Source organism: Somniosus microcephalus, chromosome 8 (genome assembly GCF_052327205.1).
Source record: "Somniosus microcephalus isolate GS21.2 chromosome 8, FLI_Smic_1.0, whole genome shotgun sequence".
NCBI classification, from domain to species: Eukaryota; Metazoa; Chordata; class Chondrichthyes; order Squaliformes; family Somniosidae; genus Somniosus; species Somniosus microcephalus.
The window spans coordinates 135,106,994-135,121,603 of record NC_140994.1 but is presented as its reverse complement, the minus strand read 5'-3'; the positions used below and the strand labels follow the sequence as shown (position 1 = coordinate 135,121,603).

The window sequence follows — 14,610 nt, the reverse complement described above, 5'->3', positions numbered from 1 at the left end:
ATTCTGTGTCATTCTATGTAATACTGCCACATCCACACCGAACTGCAGTCACACCTTAGACAGCCGAAGTATCTTTTGTCAATATGAGGCACCCTTACATAATGCAGAAATTACATGGAGCTTTTATTATTGTTGAAATAAGTTCAGAGAAACATAAATCAGTTAATAGTACCCTCGCCTTTAAGTCAGAAGGTTGTGGGTTCAAGTCCGACTCCAGAGTCTTGAGCACAAAAATCTAGACTGATACTCCAGTGCAGTGCTGAGGGAGTGCTGCACTGTCGGGGGTGCCTTTTGGATGCGACGTTAAACTGATGCTACCCCTGCTCTCTCAGGTGGACATAAACGATCCCATGGCACTATTTCAAAGAAGAGCAGGGGAGTTATCCTCTGGTGTCCTGGCCAATATTTATCCCTCAATCAACATCACTAAAAACCAGATTATCTGGTCATTATCACATTGCTGTTTGTGGGAGCTTGCTGTGCGCAAATTGGATGCCGCATTTCCTACATTACAACAGTGACTGCGTTTCAAAAGTACTTCATTGGCTGTAAAGCACTTTGGGATGTCCAATGGTCGTGAAAGGCGCTATATAAATGCAAGTCTTTCTTTTCTTTCTTTAAATATTACTTGAGGTGATTCTGAACTATTGCTTATGTAAGCCAAGAAAAAAAACAATGGCACATATTAAACTTTGTATTTGTCTAAAAAATAAGCTCAGTTTGACATTTTAAAGTATGTGAAAAAGGCAAATGCAATTTTTTGTTTAATTCAGTTCCCATCCACAAAAAAACCTGCCACTTTAAGAATATGAATGTTTGTATCTCTTGTCGGTCTAGTCTCTCTCTACCGGGGGCTGTCTGCTTGCAGGTCCTGTGATGGTAGCCTCTGCTGCCTTCCTTTGTCTTTGCTGTGATGATAGCACTCCTGCAATGAGGAGAGGAGGGAGAACCTAGCTGCAGTTCCAGGCTATCAATGAGCTCATTCTCTCCGGAGAGGGTGGGTTCATTTGCATCACCAGAAAATCCAGCTGCTGCTGATCTGAGAAGGCAATGTGTTTAGATCTAAGCTTTCCAGGCCTTTATCTTCAGTGGACATACACATGGTGAGTTTTTTTTTTCATTTCCTATATTCTCAGAGAGCAAAATTTTAATTATTGGATTTTTTTTCCTCCTTTAAAAATAATTAAGGAGAACTGCCTGACTGTGTAGGGGTTTGTAGGAGAATGAATTAATAGTGAGTCATTATGCAGAGTGTCCAGTAAATTTATTTTGACTTCTGCTGCAGTCATTATTTGTCTTTTTTTATTGAAATGCAGAGCCATCTTTAGGGTAAAGACAAAGAAAATAATGTCAAGCTGTCTGCTTTTCCCCCCCTTCTAATGCCAGTATATCTGTGACAGTGGTGTATCTGTGAAGCAGCTGTTGGTGGGGCTGGGCCTATAGTACAACCAGTAATGGTGAGAAATGCAGATCCCGGCACAGAAACAAATTCTGAGTGCATCGGGTTTATGGTGTGTTTCACTAAGAATTGTATTTATTTATTTGTAATTTTGGGGATTTATAAATGTGTTTTTTTTTAGTTTGGGAATGTGACAATGTAGGACCGTGGCTGGGCCTGTTTATCCTTCTTGAGTGAAATGTCGATGGTGATATTAATGCAGGGCTGTGTTGAACTCCCATTTAAAAATTGTAGCCCATCACACAAATGGGGTTCATTATTAATTTACAGCGATGTAACTCTTTGAGCGCCAAGTCATTTGTCACTTAGAAAAAAAAGCACATTCATTTTTTTAAATTCATTACCTCTATAGAATGTCAGTCTATAAAAAATGCCTGCAGCTGGATATTACAAAGTGGAATTCAAGGAATACAGATAAGTACAGAGCTGCTCCAATATACTTTATTGCAGCCTCCAAAAATAAATATGCAAATAAAAGCGATTGTTTTTTGAAAAAAACACACATTTTAGAATTAATTTGGCCCCAAATGTGGTATTACAATACATAAATGAGTGACATTGGCATAAATAAGGATTTTAATTTTTAAATATTGTTACCTGGTTTTATATGATCATATTTCTGAATAAATAGTCCCTCTTTTGTACTCAGGTTGGTAGCTGAATATTCTAATGTATTAAATATTCAGCCTTGCAATAACTCATAATTAGCTGTCATTCATTATTTAGGTATTCTCAAGATGAAACTGCCAGTTAACTTGTCCCCTATAAGAAAGTAAGAAAGATTTTTTTTAAGTTAAGAACGGGAAATGTGGACTCAAGCATGGTAGCAGATTAAATGAGTTCCTCCATAATGGATTCCTGCTTAGAAATTTCTGGGTGTCATGTGACCTTGAACTCTCTCTTTTATTGCACCGAGGTAATGTGTTTAATTACTTTTAGTCACTGCCTCCGTTTCTCCAGCATCCCCTAGTTTCGGTGCATTTAAGATAAGGTCAGATTGCACTGCTCCTAAACCATGATTCATATAGACCTCTAGGCTGAGATTATGGTTCATATCATCTGGGCTAGGTTCATGGAAGATGGTTTATAATTGTAGATATGGAAATTAGGACCATTTCATGATTGTTGGGGATAGGGGTCTCGAGAGATTCACAACCCACTGAAAATAGTGCCTGAAGTAGATCAGTGTAGACATTACACAGAATTAAATCACTCAGTGCAAAATGCAACCAGGAAGGATAATAAATACATTGGACAGGAAAGGGCACAAATCAGTGTGGGTCTCACAGGGTGTGTATGTTTCAGATGTGCTTGGCCTTTCTGTTGAAAGGGGACCATCTACATGAAAAGGTGTTTGGCAAGCCTTTTCTTTTTGTTAAACACACAACATAACAGTATGAAATATATCACCAAGCCACCTCCATCGGATGAAAATCTCTTCCCCTTCCCCTGTGACCCCCTGAAAAAACAAATTCAGGCTCCTTCTCATCCATTTATTTAGTTTAAGCGAAGTTGATTAGAAGATGTACAAATCTAAAATATGCACGTGTTTCTTCACTTTTCCCTTCCCTGTCTTTTTCCTCCTCTTCTGACTCACACTGGAGAATGGTTTCATGGGCAACACCTTTGTGTTTGAGCCTGAATATTGAGCATCGATCGATCGATGGCCTAATTAACTGTGGAGGCCGTCACACCTAAGTCTGACCCTGCGCTCACCCAGCATCCAGATATGTCCACTTCTGGCAAGCGGCTTTTGGATCGCTGGATGGAGACTGAGAGTGGGAATTCCGGTTGTGTGTCTCTTTCCCACCTGCCCAGCTTGGGTGTGCTGAGGCCAATTGTAACACCCCACTACTAGCCTAGCTGAGGTTGGTTATCTTGGTGCAGGGTAGAGGATTTCCCTCGTCTGTCTGGCTCAATATTACAGCATGCATTATATTTACCCACTCAGCTATGTGGAAGGGACCACGCTTTAAAAGTAATGCTTGTCTTATGGTTGTAAATATGCAGTTAATGTGTTTTTCACATTATTACATTTATATATCATCTGCTTTCACCTTGGCTGGTAGCTGTGGATTATACATCGTTCAACAATCTCTGTGCTGTAAACAGCTTGATATACTAACGATGCTGTAAATTCAGTGTGTGCATGTGTGTTATTGCAGCTTTAAGAGGCCCACTTCTATCAGATGATTTCACAAGGACTTAAAATGGATGCTTGTCAACTCATTTTTACTGCATTGTGAAGTTACATTGATTTTTAAAGTAAACTCAGCACAGGAATTATTACTGAGTGACACAATCTTCATTTCAGATCTTTCAATTGGTATTAGTTCTTTCAACGTATTTGCTGCTATAAAGTTGTTAATAAACTTAACTCCCTTCTGATCTGCAATGCATTGCCTGAAACCGTGTTGGAAGCAGATTTAATAGTAACTTTCAAAAGGGATTGGGATAGATACTTGAAAAGGAGAAATACGCAGGGCTATGGGGAAATAGCAGGGGAGTGGGACTAATTGGAGAGCTCTTTCAAAGAGCCAGCATGGGTACAATGGGCTGAATGGCCTCCTTCTGTGTGGCATGATTCTATGTTTCCTGTAAGACAGCTCCTGTTTATTTACAGGGATTTCTGATACAATGATGATGGGCTGGATTTTAAGTGTGCCGTGAGGTGGGCTTTTAGGCATGCGGGGGGCAAAAATCCCGAATTCGGGAGTCCCGACACCAGCCCGCCCAAAACCCGCCTCCGCGTAAGTTTCAATGGAGGCGGGTACCCGCCCCACACTGGGACCCGCCGACCCGAGGCGGGAAGGGATTAGTGCCAATTAACTGCCTGTTAACGGTTAACAGGCAGTTTTTAGCCTAATCCCTATTTTGAAGGGTGTCGTGAGGGATTCCCAACGGCTCCAAACCACACCAGGTTAGAGCAGGCGGGCCGTCGGGTTGAAGGACTTGGAGGGGTCGAGATGTCAGTGTTCAGGTGAGTGATGGGTGCATGAGTGCAAAGGTAAGTGTGTTTGGTGTGTCTAAAGTGTGTAAAGAAGTTTAAATTATCTGTACTTACCTCTACAGCCTTCCTTCCTCTGGGCTTCGGGAGTCCATCATTCAGCCGGTACTGAAAGCAGAATGGCTGTGATCTGTCAAAAGTGACAGCCTTCAGCTTTCAGTGCCGGTGTGATTTCTAACTGAGTCTGTGTAGAAGGACTCAGGTTAGAAGTAAGACTGTCAGTGTTTGACAGCTTCAAACAGCTGTGAAACACTGATATTTCATCAGTCAGCACGTCTTGACAGATGAAATTTCAGTCTGTGACATCACCTGTTGCCGGGTGACCCTTAATTGGCCTGCTGAGCCCGTTGGGCGGGCTCAACAAGGTCAATCAAGGGAAAATCGCGTGGATTGGCCGCATCTCGATGGAGGCGGGACTAAAACCCGAAGTTGTAGTCCCGCCTCCTTCCCGACTGCTGAATGAAAATCCAGCCCGATGTCTTACTAAGCTGTAGTGTCTCTTTCCAGTTATATCCATGTTAATTTTAAATGAGATCTTGTGTGGTTAAAATCTACTTACATTAATTGCCAACCACAGCTGATTATAGGTCAGAGGAATTTTTGATCAAACTGTACAGTGCTCTGGTCAGATCATATCCATTTCTGGTCACTGAGACCTAGCCCTGGTGTCGGGGGCTTTGAGTTGTGAGGAAAGTCTAGAGTGACTTGGGATTTTCATCCTGCAAAGGAAACATCTGAGAGATGATCTTATCAGAGGTATATAAGATAGTAAATGGTATGAAGAGGGTAAATCTGGCATATTACTTTAAATTAAATTGTGGGAATAGAACAAGGGTACATAGGTTCAAAGTACTAAAAGGTAAATTTAGGACTGAATCGCAAAGTTCTTCACACAGTGTTATCAACACTTAGGACGAATGTCTCTGGTAGAGTGGTGGAGACATTTGAGAAAAAACTAGATATTGCAATAAGAGGGACTGTAGGGTTCTTTTGGATGGGTGCAGTAATATGGGCCGAATGGCCTTCCTCATCCATAATTATCTAGTGATCTTATGAACTCAGTAACATTTACACTTAAATAACAAGCAAATCATCCATGTGAGTAAGATGAGGAATAATAGAATTAGAAAACAGACAGGGAAGCCCCATGTTATATCTCCAACCTGTGCTGCATTTGGGAACCTCAGTCACGGTGCTGAGAGCTTCACTACAATTACTCTCGGTACCATTTTTAATTCATTCTTGGGCGTCACTGGCAAGGCTGGCATTTATTGCTCATCTATCGTCGCCCTTGAGAAAGTGGGCTAAAACTAAGTGACTTGCCAGGTCACTTCAGAGGGCAGTTAAGAGTCAACCACGTTGGTCTGCAACTGGAGTCACATATAGGCCAGACTGGGCAAAGATGATGGGTTTCATTCCCTAAAGGTCTTTAGTGAACCAGTTGGGTTTTTATGACAATCTGACAGCTTCATGGTCACTCTTACTTTTATTTCCAGATTTTTAAAAAACTGAATTCAAATTCACTAACTGCTATGGTGAAATTTGAACTCACTTTGGATTATTAGTCCTGGCCTCTAGATTCTGAATCCAGTAACATAACCACTATGCATAACCGTACCCCATCCTTCCTCCAGATCAGGAAGAGGATAACCAGCCAAGATTCCCACAACCTGATCAAGTCTGCATGTATGAGTGCCTGAAGTGAACACAGGGTTGGATTTAACTGTGATGCTCCCCTGTGATAAGTGTTGAGTTCACCCATGAAGAAAGCCCATTAGGCTCAGGTACTGGAGGGTGTGAATGCCTTCTGGAAAGGGGGGGGGGGAACATCCTGGTAGTGGGTCAGAAATTTAACAGACAGTCCTTGATGTCTTGAACCCCAAGAACAAAACTGAGTGGTTAATGAACATCAGAACACTCCCAGCGCCTCTACTGGCAGAAGGGTGTAATTATCGCATGACAAGTTTACATGGGGAGTTTCCATTGTCAATATGGAATTTATAATGGAAGTGTAAAAAAAGGCATGACTTTAACATGGAGGCTGAATTATGTCTGTACGTCCTGATAAATTATTCCCACTCATCTCCTTTCACCTGAAAGATACTCTTGGTCTTGATTCCCCATGTGCAATGCCATAGCATATCGACAAGTACTGTGTGTGATTTTTTAAAAATCAACCTTGTTTCTTATACTTATTACCTACCAGACTGAGTAATATAAAAAGAGAAACACTGCACATGCTTAAAAATACCATCCCCCACCCCACCCCAGAAATGCAGTGCCTGAAAAGAGAAAAGTTGGGTTAATCCTTCATGAGAACATATCGGGTCTGATGCAATATGGTTGTCACTTTTACAGTTAAAGTATGATACAGCTAATAGTTATATAGGACTTGATGGCGGTGTATAGTACGTCACATTGTACATGGGGTCGTGTGCGCTGAGATAAATTTTTGCATGACAATTTTGCATCGCCTTTGACCTTTTTCTGTTGTAAAGCATTGGCGATGGTTTGATTTTCAATCTAAAAGGCAGACATGAAAATAAAACTCACTTTAAAATAACTCAATTTCCCCAAAGTACTGTGATTTTAAGAGTAATTTTTTTAAATCTCCGGCAGCAGATTCCAGCTAAATAAACCAGTTGGCTATTGTATATAGAATAATAATGAATGGGCTCCAAAGTTGGTTTGAGGCAACATTCCTGTACATGCATCCTGAATGTAATGAGGAACTGAATGGAACAGGAATGTAGTAGTTCATTCACCCTGTGATGATCTATTACTTTTACAGTAGGGTCTGAACAGATGCATCAGTTCGCCTGTCTGCATTACTGTGCCTGTAACAGTGTTAGATAAATCTGAGCATTAAGGAATCGTCTTCAAAACATCTCCTGCACATAATGGAAAAGGAAGGTTTAGTCTTATTTTTGTCAGTTCCACGTCACTTCTCATTCATTCTTTAAAAAACAGAGTGATGCTTCAGTGCTGTATAGCAGATCACGGCAGTCGGGTGGGAGTGCCAGCAGCTTTTGGGGTGATGCTACAATGGCAATAATGATTAAGGTAACAGGTGTCTGCATGGCTCGTCTGATTGTGTGTACGGTAGATGGGTTGTCTGTGGCACATGTCCAGAAGGTGATGAGGAGGCACAGGGAATAAAACTTGCAGTCTTGTAGAGATTAACCTTTTTTTATTCATTCATGGGATGTGGACATTGCTGGCAAAGCCATCATTTATTGCCCATCCCTTAAGAAGGTGGTGGTGAGCCACCTTCTTGAACCACTGCAGTCCGTGTGGTGAAGGTACTCCCACAGTGCTGTTAGAGAGGGAGTTCCAGGATTTTGGCCCAGCGACGATGAAGGATCGGTGATATACTTCCAAGTCAGGATGGTGTGTGCCTTGGAGGGGAACTTGCAGGTGGTCGTGTTCCCATGCGCCTGCTGCCCTTGTCCTTCCAGGTGGTAGAGGTCGCGGGTTCGGGAGGTGCTGCCGAAGAAGCCTTGGCGAGTTGCAGCAGTGCATCTTGTAGATGGTAGACACTGCAGCCACGGTGCGCAGGTGGTGGAGGGAGTGAATGTTAAAGGTGGTGGATGGGGTGCCAATCAAGTGGGTTGCTTTGTCTTGGATGGTGTCGAGCTTCTTGAGTGTTGTTGGAGCTACACTCATCCAGGCAAGTGGAGAGTATTCCATCACACTCCTGATTTGTGCCTTGTAGATGGTGGAAAGACTTTGGGGAGTCAGGAGGTGAGACACTCGCCGCAGAATACCCAGCTTCTGGCCTGATCTTGTAGCCACAGTATTTATGTGGCTGGTCCAGTTAAGTTACTGATCAATGGTGACCCCAGGATGTTGATAGTAGAGGGATAATCCAATAAAGACCAGGGGTTGATCCTTCGCATCACTTGTTCTGTATGGATCAGTGGCACATCAGGCTGGGGAGGGGGTGGGGTGGGGTAGGTGGGGTAATTAGTCTGTGTTCCTGCTCCTGACTGGCAAACAATGAATGCCACTGGAAAATGGATTTTAGGATTTGTGGATTTTAGGTAGGGAGAGGTTGGTTGCAAATCCTCCCACAGTTCAATAGTCTGCTGACACGCGGCCTAGGTTCACACATGAAGAATGGGAATTTGGGTGATGGGGGAGGTACTAATGTCACCAGATGCCAGTGGAACTTAATTCTGCACCGTTGGGAGAGGAGGGGAGATGAATAAATGTACCTTTGGCATACAGTGAATTGCACTGGTTTATAGATTTTGTTTTGAAGTTTTACATATGCAATCTATGTATATTTTCATTGTGCAGTGCTGGTAGGAGAATACATTGGATTTGTTGCTAAGGGCAATGTGTGTTCAAGGGTGGTAATTTCTTTTTAAGTTTAGGTCTCTAGAGTTCATTTGGCCAAAGGGGAAGGGAAGCATAGATAGAGGAAACAAAGGGCCCTTGCCGGCAGTGACTGGTGGGCCTACTGGGTACAGTCACTGTCCTTCTCTTGCTCCAGGCCAGTTATTACTGCTGACTTTTTTCTCTCCTGTGTTGGTCTGGGAACACTCTCTTGGGAGATTGTTTGCGGTGCTGGAGGAGGACACTTGAGAGATTTCAATGCATTTCCCTTTGAAATGATCCAGTTCAGTATTTTAACAACAGCCAATTATTGAAGAGAGCGATTAGATTTGGATATAATCTTCTCCTTTCCATATTGTTTAATTATTTATTTACACTCTGAATAGAACATTTTTTTTTACAATCGTGGCATATGTCCAAAAAAGGGGCAATGTACAGTATTGTAGGAATGTCTCGTTCCTATCAAGAGACTGAGGTCGACTCAGGTGATCAAACAAACGATGTTTAATGAAAAACTAACAGAGTTTAACAACAAAATGCAAGAGAACTACGTATACAGGTCTAGTCAGTTCGAAGGCTCCACAAGGACTGCTAGGGCGGCCCCGTGGTTGGCGTCATGACATCATCACGTTTTTCCTGCCGGTGGGGGATCACGTGATGAACGACGTGACGTCATCACGTTTGCCCGCGCTCTTAAAGGGACTGCGCTCTGTACATGCAAACAGTCAAAACAAAGATACAGACTCAGGCTGTAGCTAACATATTGTTAAAGGGAATTATATACAGTTGGTCTGAGTCCCTTAGTGGCTCCGCCACATGCGCCCCCCCAGAATTGTCTTGAACAGAAAAAGTGAAACGGCGAGGCGGCCTGACAAGCCTGTCACAGCGATTTCTGTACGTTTGAAGTGGAAGCTGTTGGACAGCGGGTGGGTTGGCGGGCGGTTGCGCTTGATCAGGCATGGTGACTGTGGGCGGTCGGCCACGCTTTGGCGGCTGTGCGGTCTCAACTGGGCGGTCAAGGTCCAAGTGAGCCGGCTTCAACCGGTCAACCGAAATATGGTCCGGTTTACCCCCGATGTCCAACGAGAAAGTTTTGTCTCCCGGCTCTAGCACGCGGAAAGGACCAGTGTAAGGGGCCTTGAGCGGATCCCGATGAGCGTCATGGCGGATGAACACAAAATTCGGAGTTCTTCAGCTCTGCTGGGATGTGGGAGCTTTGAAAGCCGTGATGTGACGTTGGTACTGGGGCAAAACACCTGGCAGCCTCCTGGTGACTGATGAGTTGCTTGGATGCGGACCATGACTCTGTTGGAGTCGGAAGGAAATCTCCTGGCACGCGGAGCGGCTGGCCATAGACGAGCTCTGCCGAGGACGAGCGAAGATCTTCCTTGGGTGCCGTGCGAAGACCCAACATGACCCATGATAACCTGTCCACCCAACCAGCGCCTTGGAGGCTGGCCCTCAGTGCAGCTTTGAGCGACCTGTGAAATCGCTCGCACGGGCCGTTCGCCTGTGGGTGGTAGGCTGTGGTGCGATGTAGCTTGATGCCGAGCCCTTGAGCCACTCCGTTCCAGAGCTCAGAGGAAAACTGCGGCCCACGATCGGAAGAGATGTCCGCCGGTACCCCGAAACGGGCAACTCAAGAGGAGATGAATGCCCTGGCTACGTCCGCGGAAGTGGTGGAAGACAAAGGAACTGCCTCCGGCCATCTAGTGTTGCGGTCCACCATCGTAAGAAGATGAGTAAACCCGTGCAAAGGAGGAAGTGGCCCCACCAGGTCCACATGCACGTGATCGAACCTACGTTCCGGAACAGCGAAGGTGGCCAATGAAGCCTTGACATGACGCTGCACCTTGGCCTTTTGGCAGACCACGCAGGTGTTGGCCCAGTCGCGGACATCCATGTGCATGCCCCGCCACACGAATTTGGACGACATCAGCCGTTGCGAGGCCTTCATGCCCGGGTGTGACAACCCGTGTATGGCGTCAAAGACTTTTTGGCGCCAGGCGACCGGCACGATAGAGCTAGGATCTCCTACGGAGACGTCGCAAAGTAGTGTGGTGCCCGCGGCATGGAATTGGTTTTCGGCCGCTTGGAGGCTGGAGGGGCTGGTCCGGTAAGCTTGCACCTCTGGATCCGAGGCTTGATCTGCAGCCATGAGGGCATAGTCGATGCCGAGCTGGACTGCATGAACGGTCGCGCGGGAGAGGCAGTCTGCCACCAGGTTGTCCTTACTGGCCACGTGCTGAATGTCAGTGGTGAACTCCGAAATAAACGTAAGGTGACGTTGTCGGGCTGACCACGGTTCGGCGCTCTTGGCCATGGCGAACGTCAGGGGCTTATGGTCAACGAAAGCAGTGAAGGGACGTCCTTCCAGCAAGCATCGGAAATGGTGGATGGCCAGGAAAAGAGCTAGCAACTCCCGGTCAAAAGTACTGTATTTTCACTCGTTGCGCTGTAGTTGATGGCTGAAGAACGCCAGCGGATGCCACGTACCATTTACCCACTGTTTTTGCACTGCACCGATGGCGTAGTCTGACGCGTCGGTGGTGAGGGCGATGGTGGCACCTGGCAGCGGGTGCACCAGCATGGTCGCGTTGGCGAGGGTGCCTTTCATGTCCATGAATGCCCGGTCCATGTCGACCGTCCAGCAAACCGGATCCTTGCCAGACTTGCCCTTGAGGGCCTCGTACAGGGGCTGCATGCCTTGGGCATGAAGCGGTGATAACAATTTACCATCCCGAGGAACTCCTGCAGGGCCTTGATGGTCTGTGGGCGCGGAAAGGACGTCACCGCCACTACTTTTGCTTGTAAAGGCACTGTTCCCTCCGGTGTAATGCGGTGCCCCAGGAAATCGATGTGCGGTAGACCAAACTGACACTTGGCCGAGTTGAGAATCAGGCTGTGGTGGCTGAGGCGACGAAAGAGAGTGTGTAGGTGCGCAATGTGTTCCTCCTTGTTTTGACTGACCACGAGGATGTCGTCTAAATAGACGAAAATGAATTCGAGGTCCCGCAGCAGAGTCCATGAGACGCTGGAAGGCCTGGGCAGCATTCTTCAAACCAAAGAGCATCCGCAGGAATTCAAACAGGCCAAATGGGGTGACGACTGCAGTCTTCTGCACGTCCTGCGGGTGTACCGGGACCTGGTGGTATCCTCAGACCAGATCCACCTTTGAAAACACAGTGTTACCAGCCAAATGGGCAGAGAAATCCTGAATGTGGGGGGGGATCGGGTATCGATCAGGAGTGGTAGCGTCGTTAAGCCGTCTATAGTCGCCGCATGGCCGCCATCAGGTTTTGGTACAATGTGGAGAGGCGAAGACCAGGGACTTTTGGACCGGCGAATTATTCCCCGGCGTTCCATCGTAGTGAACTCCGCCTGCGCGACCGCCAGTTTGCCGGGTTCGAGGCGCCGGGCCCGCGCGTGGACCGGGGGGCTGGTGGTACTGATGTGGTGGTCCACACCATGCTTCGTGGCCGTAGAGGAGAACGTAGGCCTAATCAGGTCCGGAAATTCTCCGAGCAGGTGAGTGAACTCGTCCGGAGTTGGGAAAGCGCAGGAGACGGTGCGCGACATGGTGTTGCCCCGGTGACCGGGAATGGAGTGAAACATGGCCGCGTTGACCAGCCGCCAGTTCCGCACATCGACCAGGAGGCCGTTGGCGCACAGGAAATCTGCGCCGAGGATGGCTTGTGAAACCCGGGCCGTAACAAATTCCCAAACAAATCGCTGGCCGCCGAAACACACCTGGACCCTCCATTTGCCGAAGGTCCGGATAGCACCGCCATTAGCCGCTTCGAGTGAGATACCGTGCCTCCCAGATTGAACATCCATAGTTAACGCGGGAATAATGCTGCACTGTGCACCGGTGTCACATAGGAATTGTCGACCAGAGATGGAATCGGTGATAAACAACAGCTTGCCAGAATTTCCGATTGCCATCGCAGCCGCGGGGCACCCGTCAGACCCGCTCTTCTGTCGCCGGGGTTGCAGGTGGAGATTTTTTGGGGGGGAGCGAAGTTGCAGGGAGGGCGGCAACATCGGGCTTTCGCGCCAAACCGCGCGTGGTAGAAGCACAGCCCCGCAGGTTGAGGGGCTGGGGTGGAGTCCGTGGGGGATGGGCGCCTCGTGGCAGCGCAGTATTGCTGCGTCACCGCGAAAATTTTATCCGCTTCAGCTGCAAGCTCAGCGCAGTCTGTGACTTCGGACCAGGCCAGGGCAGCCTGTACCTGCTCCGGTAGCTGACTGAGGAATAGCTCCCTGAAGAGGAAGCATTGCGGTTCGGAGCCAAGGAGCATGAGCATTTGGCTCATGAGTTCCGACGGCTTGGAGTCCCCGAGGCCAGGCATAGCGAGCAGTCGGCGGGCGCGCTCCGACTTCGTGAGCCCGAAGACCTGCAGCAACCGTGCCTTGATCATTTCATACTTGCCGTCGTCCGGTAGGCTTTCGAGCAGGCTGACGATCCACGAGGCGGTGGAGCTGTCAAGCGCGGAGACCACGTAAAAGTAGCGGGTCTGATCCGCAATGATGTTTCGTAGTGCGAACTGGGCTTCGACCTGGATGAACCACGAGGCCGCGTGTTGTTCCCAGAATTGCGGTAGCTTCAATGCAATGCCGTTTGTTTCCATGCTTCGCTCCTTCTGCGAAAAAACGTTCGCAAAAGTCGGGGTCACCAATGTAGGAATGTCTAGTTCCTATCAAGAGACTGAGGTCGACTCAGACGATCAACAAATGATGTTTAATGAAAAACTAACAGAGTTTAACAACAAAATGCAAGAGAACTACGTATACAGGTCTAGTCAGTTCGAAGGCTCCACAAGGACTGCTAGGGCGGTCCCGTGGTTGGCGTCATGACGTCATCACGTTTTTCCCGCCGGTGGGGGATCATGTGATGAACGACGTGACGTCATCACGTTTGCCCGCGCTCTTAAAGGGACTGCGCTCTGTACATGCAAACAGTCAAAACAAAGATACAGACTCAGGCTGTAGCTAACATATTGTTGAAGGGAATTCTATACAGTTGGTCTGAGTCCCTTAGTGGCTCCGCCACAGTATCTATTTTAGCATTTTTATTTTGATATTAATCCATTCCTGACCCAGTTTAGAAACCTCTAAATGAAAGGTAGACTGGCTTGTTATGATATTGTGGGGACACTTCAGCATTACACAATCAATGTCAAATATATCTTAGAATTAGTTTTAAAAAAACAGTTTATAATGCTGTCACTAACACCTAGAATCTTAGAATTTGAATAAGGATGTAGGGTCCTCATCCCTTGCACTGACCGGCATAGTGTACCCACAGTGCCTGTCCAGTATATGCTGAGGCTAATTTGCTGTTCCGGGCCATTAATGTGGCACAGGCCCGCCTCCTGGTGGGGCCGAGTACCAGCGAATCTGGGAGAAAAATGGAGCACAGCTGCAGGCCTGGCTGCTACTGGCCTCCGTCATCCCCTCTGACCTGAGAAGGGTCCCAGTGCAAACCCACTTGCACCTGTTTGGGGCCTCCGAGGCTCATGGGAAGCCCCTTTGACCTTACCTTGGGAATGGCCCATCCCATTTCATTAACAATGCCTATAACAGGCACAGGTCCAGCTTCACCCGCTCTGGGGAAAGCCCTAAATCAATGTAAAGTAGCAGAGATCGGGCCTAATGGGTCTCTGCCACTTTTTCCTGGCCTTTAGAGCCTGGGAAATGGGAAAATCAGCCGTGTAATTTTTTCCACTGTGGACATTTTGGTTTAAGTGAGAGTTTTTGTGAATGTTCCACTTTGTGCATTGAAAACAATACTGATTTCTTC

General features: G+C 46.8%; 1 protein-coding gene across 2 annotated transcripts in view; it reads left to right on the top strand.

Annotated features, from left to right (window-relative positions):
• Positions 1 to 904: 904 nt before the first annotated feature.
• Positions 905 to 14,610, top strand: part of jakmip2 (janus kinase and microtubule interacting protein 2) — a 439,655-nt gene continuing 425,949 nt past the window's right edge. The window contains exon 1 of one of the 2 annotated variants that reach the window (XM_085995146.1): positions 905 to 1,103. The gene's annotated coding sequence lies outside the window, so the exon portion shown is untranslated. The remainder of the gene's footprint in view (positions 1,104 to 14,610) is intronic. The other variant, XM_085995144.1, reaches the window with a different exon arrangement.